The sequence below is a fragment of the Rhododendron vialii genome, chromosome 2a, assembly GCF_030253575.1.
Source record: "Rhododendron vialii isolate Sample 1 chromosome 2a, ASM3025357v1".
Classification (NCBI taxonomy): domain Eukaryota; kingdom Viridiplantae; phylum Streptophyta; class Magnoliopsida; order Ericales; family Ericaceae; genus Rhododendron; species Rhododendron vialii.
The window spans coordinates 9,969,669-9,978,542 of NC_080558.1; the positions used below are offsets into that span (position 1 = coordinate 9,969,669).

Sequence of the window (8,874 nt, forward strand, 5' to 3'; positions counted from 1 at the left end):
AAGACATTCGTATCGGTTCAAATAGATAGAAGAATGGAGCACTTAATTTTTTTTACAAAGTTCATATATTAGAATCTTACGTGGCATTTTATAGAGACCAACACATACATTTTTTTTTTAAAAGACTGAGTTATTTATATATAATTTAGACTTTTTATATATAAAAAATATGGTTAAAAATTAAGCGCTTTAATTTTCAATCCGTGTGAACCGGTGTGAAGATCTTGTTCTTCTGATCATTTTATCCTAAAGGGTCATAATTAATTTTTATCTCTAAAACTCTCATAATTAAGTATCTGCTTTACAATGTCTCAAACATGCCTTACATGGTATTTTCCGTCAAAATTCCTAACTTCCGTTATCTATTGGACTAAGTAGGTAATGGTATGATAGTTGAAGTGATGAAATTGTCAAATTGATAGTTTAGGGACTAAGTAGAAAAAAGGTGCATAGTTTGGGGGACAAAAAAAAAACTCTATAAAGTAGGAAGAATATATGGGTAATAGTGGAAATAATAGGCATTGTAGGTATAATCATTGCATGTCTCCTTAAATAGTTAAAATCCCCAAAAGGGACTCTCAATTTGGAATGGAAGGAGTATTTTTATGTATTTTTAAGAGATCTAGATGTCAAACAATTTTTCAAATCATTTCTTCATATGATGGAAAAGATTTCTTAAGCATCATCTGATAAGAGTTGTGGTGTAGCTATTTTTTCTTTTTTTACATGGCGTTTTAAATTTTTAGGAGAATATTTGAAGAAAAATAAATAAAATAATTTTTAATTGACTGTTTGGTCAATATAGCCTTTAGTAGTAAGGGTGCTTTGGTTAAATAATTTTATTAACACGTCAAGCATGTAAAGCATAATGCATGCAAGCATGAAAAGCAGGAGACAGAGGATGATTTTTTTTTTAGTTCGACTGTCAGCGTTGTTCAGGTCTGCACACATCGATTAATCCTGTCTTGGATTCGGTTAAAGACATTCTATTCATGCCAGATTAGATGAGAGGATAAACAAATGTAGGCATTTCTCTCACAATGAGAATTCGAGAAAGTAAAAGAGCTGGGCTAGGTCAAAGGTTTATATTTCAATTTCAATTTCGGAATTCGAACCACAAGTGATATTTAAAAGCGATAGTAGAAAATTACCTTCTGAAATTAAATTCTTTTGGACGACAGAGCATGTAAATTTGTTATACATAGATTTATTTATGCAACATGAGACTTCATAATATTTTCATAACCGGATATGAGTCAGCTTATGTGCACCTCAACTAATATCAGAACCCTCCTGAACAGGTATTTTTAATGAAATTTTGTTTTCTAACATGAAATCCTCTCCAACTGAGATAGTATTACTTTTACCAAGGTTTCAAAGGTATGAATAGGCCAATACCTATGAGTTATCAACCTCAGCAGCTGATTTTTGGGCCAAATTAATTTCCTATGTTAGCTAGTCATTTTTTCACAAATACACAAAATTAGACTCTTTACCCCATTCTCTCTTTAAGTAAAATATCAGTATTTATCCTTTTCTTTGGAAAACCATTTTCACTTTCCAAACCCATTACTCAACAATACCATTTTTCCCCTTGCTTCGTCTGTTCCTACGAGAGCAAAATACCAACTCTCTCTCTCTCTCTCTCTCTCTCTCTCTCTCTCTCTCTCTCTCTCTCTCTCTCTCTCTCTCTCTCTCTCTCTCTCTCCCTATTTTAATTCCCTCAAATTAAACCTCTTCAAATTCTATCTTTCCAAATCAAGTAATGGCGAACTTCCCGCGAGATTTATCAGCCTTCATGATCACAACACTCATTGATCAAATTTAGCCAGACTTAGTTTCATGAGCCTATGACCCAACTAAAGGCATTAAAGGTCAACAAACACTAATTAAATTTAAACTAGCGTAGCACTCTAATTTGTACTTTCGGGTATATGTTTTAGTCGTTTGTGTGCATTTTGACTAATTCCAGGGCCTTAAAATTAACAACCAAGCAAATTCTCCAATGGCCTTAAGAATTGAAATGTTTGGCCTCCATAGAATATGAACATACATTCTTGTTGTTGGGGATTTGTTTTTGATGATGATGTTTTTTAGAATGAATTTCAATATTGTTGGGTATTTAATTTTGATAATGATGTTAAAATGTTTTTAAATAGTATTTACAAGATATTGATATCAATTGGATATGATTATCTGGTGCTTGATTTTTGGATATGCAATGGTTTTTTGGGCTTTTTATAATTATTGGGTTCACTATTTCTTGGCCCATCATATTTATTATGTTTGTCAGACTTAATTTGGTGTTGGGTAGGTTTGTAATCATATTAGGGCTTTGGGCCTAATTTTTTTAATTGGGCTTTAATGGGCTCGATGGATTAGGAATCTAAGAATAAATTTGGGCAAGGCTCAATCTTTTGAGGATCTGGATCCTCTGTGAGCATTTCTCTGTAAAGATCTTGTGAGGATTTTAGCTTGACAACACACCAATAAGAAAATCTAATTGTAATAATCCAATTTTTACCTTAAAAATTAAAAATACGATTATTGAAATTTTTTCTTGAAATACTAATACCGCAGTTAGATCCGAAATAATTTTTCTAGACTACGGTAAATTTTAGACAATTTTCTTAGTACGAAGTCTGAACAACGCAACCGATCGAAGACCAAATGTACTATGAGAAAAATATCAATTTTCCAGAACAATCAGTGTCGGCCAGATTTTTCCAGGGCAAATTATTTTATGGCAATGATTCAATTCATTTATTGAACCGACTGAACGAAAGGTTAAAAATGTGGTGAATCAGCAAGGATTAGTTTGATGAGTAAATTCTCATATTCAATTCTGTCGGAAATCATGGCCTTCTCCTCATAGTATAAATAATTTGTCTGCCATAGACTTGTTGCTCATAACTTTCATCAGCCATCACTCTCTCCCTCTCCTCCCCATCCACACAAACTTTTCCCTTTACCTTCCAGCCGAACACCCTCAATTCCGACACGACTCCGGCCAAAACAAACACCTCTCCGGCAACACATTTGTTTCTTCCGGTGAGCACTCTCTCTTTCATGGCTGTAAAAGAAAAAGAAGTAGTGGATTAGAGGGAATGGAAATGGAAAAGAAAACTATATGCATACATACTTACCATGGCAGCTGCTGCCATCACCATTCCATTGCTTTTCTTTTCTCCTTTGTTCCATTTCTTTCTTTCTGCTTCACGGCTTGCACCAAAAGCCGCCTCCGCGCCGTGGCAATTCCGCACACGAGAATTACTCTGTTTCCCTCTTACTTCCATAGTTCTCGGCCGAACCTCTCTCTCATCTCTATCCTCTCGCCACCCCTTGAACCGCCACCACCTTCCTCTAGTCACCTGAACTACCACCCCCGCCGCGTATCACCTCGTGCCGTCACCGGCCGTTCACCACTTTTCAACCACCACCATCACCGTGTATCACCATAACCACCACATTAACCGTCGCCACTCGGGCCCACTTCCGGACAACCCCCTCACCTCCCCCTAACTTTCCAGTGCTCTCTCTCTCTCTCTCGCACTGCCGTGACCCCTCTCGATCGCCCCGTAACTCAGTCTCTCTGCCCTCTCTTCCCCGTGCTCCTTTTCTCTCTCTATTGACTATTTTCTCTCCTCATTATTTCATAGTATATAGTATAGATAATAATTATAATAGTACAAAAGAGGTTTTAATATGAATTGACTGGGCATCACCGAACCCCATTTTAGTGGTAAAAGTTATTGGGCGCGGCCGTTCGGATTACACTCGCATTCGATAATTTTTATCACCCGCGGGTATGCCTTCAGATTTATTTTGAAAAGGGGAGTAACTAATTAATTTTATCGCATAATTATGTGGCCTAATAAGTTTCGATAATTAATCAATTGTAAAGCATGTCTAATTGTGCTACATTGTTGAGATGAGTTACAATTATACTCTGGCTACATATTGTTTCTGGTCGGGGAAGATATGTTTTTTTTCGCGCCAATTCAAAATTTCACAAAAATAAGGGCGGGCATTTTGGTAATCCATGACTAACTAGACTAACTAGTTAGTCGGCAAATGATTCTCCAACATGAAACGACACGGTTACACCTAATATAAACCCGCACCAATTATACGCTTCCCCTTTCTCCCTCACTTCATCAGTTCCTCCCTCTCAAGTCTCGTCTCCTCTCTTCGACCGCCACACCCTCTCAGCTCCCCCCTCCTCTCAATCAAACCCCCCACCAATGAAAGCCCCTCTCTCCTCGGACACTGCCTCCCCCGTTGCTTTTCCTCCGACTCTGTGCGCATCTCCAGCTGTGGTAGAGGCGTTCTCTCTCTCTCTCTCTCTCTCTCTCTCTCTCTCTCTCTCTCTCGCGCGCGCGCGCGCCCGTGTCACTCCTACCAGGTATTCTCTCTCTTTCTCTCTCTCTCTCTCTATGTATATGTTTATCTAAGCCCTAGCCTTTTCAAACATATGTGAGCATATACATACAAGGATTGCTTGAAATCGTGAGGACTATCAGCGCTACTAAATTAGGGCTTTTAACCGGTGACAATGTTTGCTTGTTTTTCTGTTTGATTAGGGCTTTTACTCGGTGATAGGTAAGCATATACATACAATTATTTCTTGTAATTTAGTTTTGAGTGTTACTTGTATGCATGTCGGGTTTGAGCTAAATCTATCGGTCCTTGAGTTTCTTAAACTTGATTTGTTTGATTACTCCTAACATTGATGCCTTGCTTTATCCCAAAGCTTAGAATTAAGGCTTTTTGACAGATCTGGTTCTGAATTAATGTAAGAATTGCAAACTTGAAGTATGTAGAAGGGAAGCTGTGAGTGAATACGTACTTTGTGGTCAAAAGATTTCAAATTCTACACTTACAGTAACACAATTAGTATGACAGTGTCTTCAAAAGAAAAAAAGTTTGTGCGATGTGACAGTATTGGGAAGCTGTAGGACGTGGCATTTTGGGGCTTCCTCTGGGTTAGTTTAAAATCTCAGCTATAATTTTTTATTTGTATTAGACATTTATGCTATCAACATGACTAATGTGGCCATGTAGGTAAGGCTAAGTCACATAATGCAGGTGCGGGAGTGAGAGCGAGAAAGTGCATTTCGTAAATATTACATACTACTAAAATTTGTGAGAGCGAGAATTGAGAGTGAAAGTGCAAGAGTTCGTAAGGATTACGTGACCTAGTATGCATACCTGAACAATGTTTGTTTCCATTTGGGAAATCTATGTGATGTTCTGGTGTATTAACTTTAAAGGGAAAACTATCATAATTATGCTAAGTGGATTAATAAACTAGGCATTATCGATTTCTCTCAGAGAAAAAGTACTTCATAGAGTTAAGAGTTAATAATGTGACTCATGAAAAGAAAAATGAAGAGAATTCTATTATACTCCCTCCGTCCCAAATTCTTTGTCTGATCCGCAAAATGGAGTGTTAAAAATAATACAATTTTTGCAAGAAAAAATCAAAAGTTTTTCAACAACTTACTAGATATCAATGAGTATTTTTAATTTGTGAAAAAAGTTTGAATTTTTTCTTAAAAAAATTGCATTATTTTTAACACTCCGTTTTGCGGACCGGACAAAGAATTTGAGAATGAGGGAGTATGATTTTAGGAAGATGTACAACTTTTTCCTATTTCATTGGAGGAAATGACTCTGTTTGTACTTGCCAAAAAAAATAATAGTGACTCCGTTTAGGCGTTTATGGTTGAAATTCAAATAATTGAGGTGAGATTTTTTGTGCATTGTTAAGATCTTTTAAATACGATCCTACACGAACACATGCTTATATGGGCTGGAATGGAAGAATGTAATTTTGGTAGAATGGATTATTGTTTGAACTAGTTTAAGTTAGTTTGTAGAGTCAGTCTACAGGTTGAGTTTCTCATTTTAATTAGTTCCATCAAAATCATGATGTATTCTTCACTTAATTGCTTTATGTCCTTTAAAACTAATGGTTATTTGAATATGTTCGGTAGACAAGCCTAATGGAAAGGTGCCAGATTTCTGTGATATATACAAGGCATCACATGCATTGAAAGATGGTGGATGGATCAATCCTCAATGCGAGGAGCTATATGTATGCATCTAACATTTGCCAACTTATGTTCTTCATTTTGTTTTTTCTTTTTCAATTAGTCTATTCCTTATATTTTCGTTGTTTCTTTTCTTGTTTTTTAACAAAAGGAGAGGATGGTGGCCATGCGAGACGAGGCATCTCAATCAAGATGTCCAAGTACGGCAAAATAAATTTCAAGGAGTGTTCTTGGGGAAACAAGGTATTACTGGTAGCAAAAATTGAAATAAGTACCTTTTTACAAGCAGAATTAAAGATATGCTAATATAGTATTTAAGATATATTGTTGGGCTGGGCTTTTACGCATGCACTTTTTCAGATGAATGATATTTGGCCCCACAGAAATCGATACTCTTTCTATTTCCTGTTACTAATCCCCCTCAATATTCTAACCCCCACATAATTGCTCCAAAAATGGAAGAGAAATAGCCAGAAGAACATGGGGCCTCAGTGCTGTACGTGGACCCCACCAAAACTATAAAGCAAGACCCAGCAATCGTCTGGAAACTGAATGGGCTCTTGGTAGCTAGTGGAAAAACCTCCTTTGCCTCAGAGTTTCTGTATTTTGACTCCCTCTAACATTAGGAACTCTGTTTACGTCATATAGCTTTTCAAATCAGCATTATTCACAGAGGGAAAATGTCAGTTGATACTTGATAGTACGCGCATTTGTGGCAGTCTGTGCTTTTCTCTTGCTTTCAATTCATGAGGACCAAGTGGTTCTCATAGGATGTCTGTTTCATGTGATTGTGTATGATACTTAAACAGAGAGAACACTCTGCTTGATAATCTGACCTTATAGTTCTATTAGATCTTTCCATCATCAAGTTTGAGTTAAGATTCGGAACAAATTTTCCATACAATTTGGCATCTATTGATTCTCTTGGTGACTGTTCTGCTTACAGCAGTTTTCCGACTTAATTCCATGTTGTGAATCACTAAGAATTTCGAGTTATTGCTTTGTCAGGTTGCAACAGGTGGTGGTTTTCACTTACTATGTTCTGATCCTACTATGGTATGTTAAAATTACTAAAATCTATCTGCAAATTCTGAACCTTCGCGACCTTTGTTTGCTTTGCTTTCCTTCTTCTCGTTAAGGTATACAAGATTTTATAGTACATAGATCAATACTGTCAAGAAAACCAGCTCCCACCTCTTCCAGTCATTTTATGCGGGTAAGATCTAAGCCACCTTAGAACTAAGATAAAATAATAATGCTCTCCTCTCTCTTTCTCAAATGAGGAAATAATGTTTTATCTGACTCATCTGTCTTTGTAAAACTTTTTGCAGGGATTGGAATGGAAGTAAAAAGGGGAATGTATATAAGTTTCTGCAATCAAAAGGTTTCATCTCAGCCTATGATATTGCTCATCCATGCACCAATGGCAGCGAAGATTTCTCTAAGGTGGTTTGGTGTTCGTGTTGTGCTTTAATAGACATATTGTAAGAAGTATGCTAAAGATATAGATTGTTTTGCAGTAGATTAGCCATTGTAACCACAGAAGCAATATGTACGGTGTAGATTTTATTTTGCTTCGCAATCCCAGCAAACATCTGAAGCCACTAAAAGAAAGCTTGATGGAAGCAGTTCTTAGGAACATCAATGTATGCACACTAATTTTATTGACTAGTTCTACTGTTGGCACCAGTTTATGTTTTTGATAGAGAATTGCTCAATTTTTTTCGTAGAACCTGTCACTAAAATTGTCACTAGAGGCCATCGGCCCATTACACCTTCTTGAAGCTGATGGCAGTCACATAAACTATTCTTAGTTCTTGCAAGTTCTAGCTCAGGTATTTCCCTGTTCATGTTTGAGAATATTTTAAAATTTTTTTTTGTCCGAGTTGTTAGTTGTTTGTCGTATGCTTTTGATTTATAATTGTTTTATGGTTTTTTTAATGGTCAGCTGGGAACCAGGGATCTGTTGAATTTCAAGTATTCCGTTTTACCAATAAGATACGACGACTTTCCTTACATCTAGAATTGCACAAAAAAGGACTATTTATCTCAAAGAGGTCTATGAAAAAATCCAAAATCGTTGTAGACAGAGCCAATCATTAGTTCCCACCCATGAGTCGAATGGTATCTGGTACAGAAATCAGAAAATCGAAGAAAGGATCGACGTAGCAGTTAAACTGGGGGGGGGGGGGGGGGGGGGGGGGGATGATTTAGTAGTGGTGGGCGGCAATGCATCATCAGGATTGTGCCATAGCCAACAGATATCCATCAGCCGGCGCTCACCACCAACGCGACGAGCTTACCTCTCAGCAAGGAAGCATCCCCTAAAAGGAGCACCAATGCATCATGGAGGAAGATTACCAAAGGGACATTGCCGTAGCCAATGGATGAGATCCATCGGTTGACGCTCGCCGCCCATCTCATTGAAATAGATGACGAGCTTACCTCTCAACAAGGAGGCATCCCACAAGAGGAACATCAATGCATCATGGAGGAAGATTACCGAAGGGATAGTGCCATAGCCAACAGAGAACCATCAACCGGCACTCACCGCCTAGGCGACAAGCTTCTCCCTCAACAAACCTATTCCATTAGGAACTGCAGATTTTTTGGTCCATCACATTAAAGATAATACAGGAGACCAATAAAAAAATTCTACTGGCAAGGCTTATTTTTTTAGTAACTTGAAGTGCCAAAGCGTGCGTACTGTCCCCCTCTTAAAAAATAATCGCAAAAATCCAAACATTTATCTATCCAGCCATGAGGTAGATCCGCAACTATTCCTTCAATACAAAAATAATTATGCATCATTCGCATA

The 8,874-nt window shown here is 37.4% G+C and overlaps 1 long non-coding RNA gene across 1 annotated transcript; it reads left to right on the forward strand.

The window, feature by feature from the left end:
* The first annotated feature begins 7,043 nt into the window (after positions 1 to 7,043).
* On the forward strand, positions 7,044 to 7,935 carry LOC131315733 (uncharacterized). The gene is made up of 5 exons (XR_009196877.1): positions 7,044 to 7,074; positions 7,196 to 7,272; positions 7,388 to 7,502; positions 7,577 to 7,702; positions 7,787 to 7,935. It is a non-coding gene; the product is annotated as an uncharacterized LOC131315733 (long non-coding RNA).
* Positions 7,936 to 8,874: the final 939 nt, after the last annotated feature.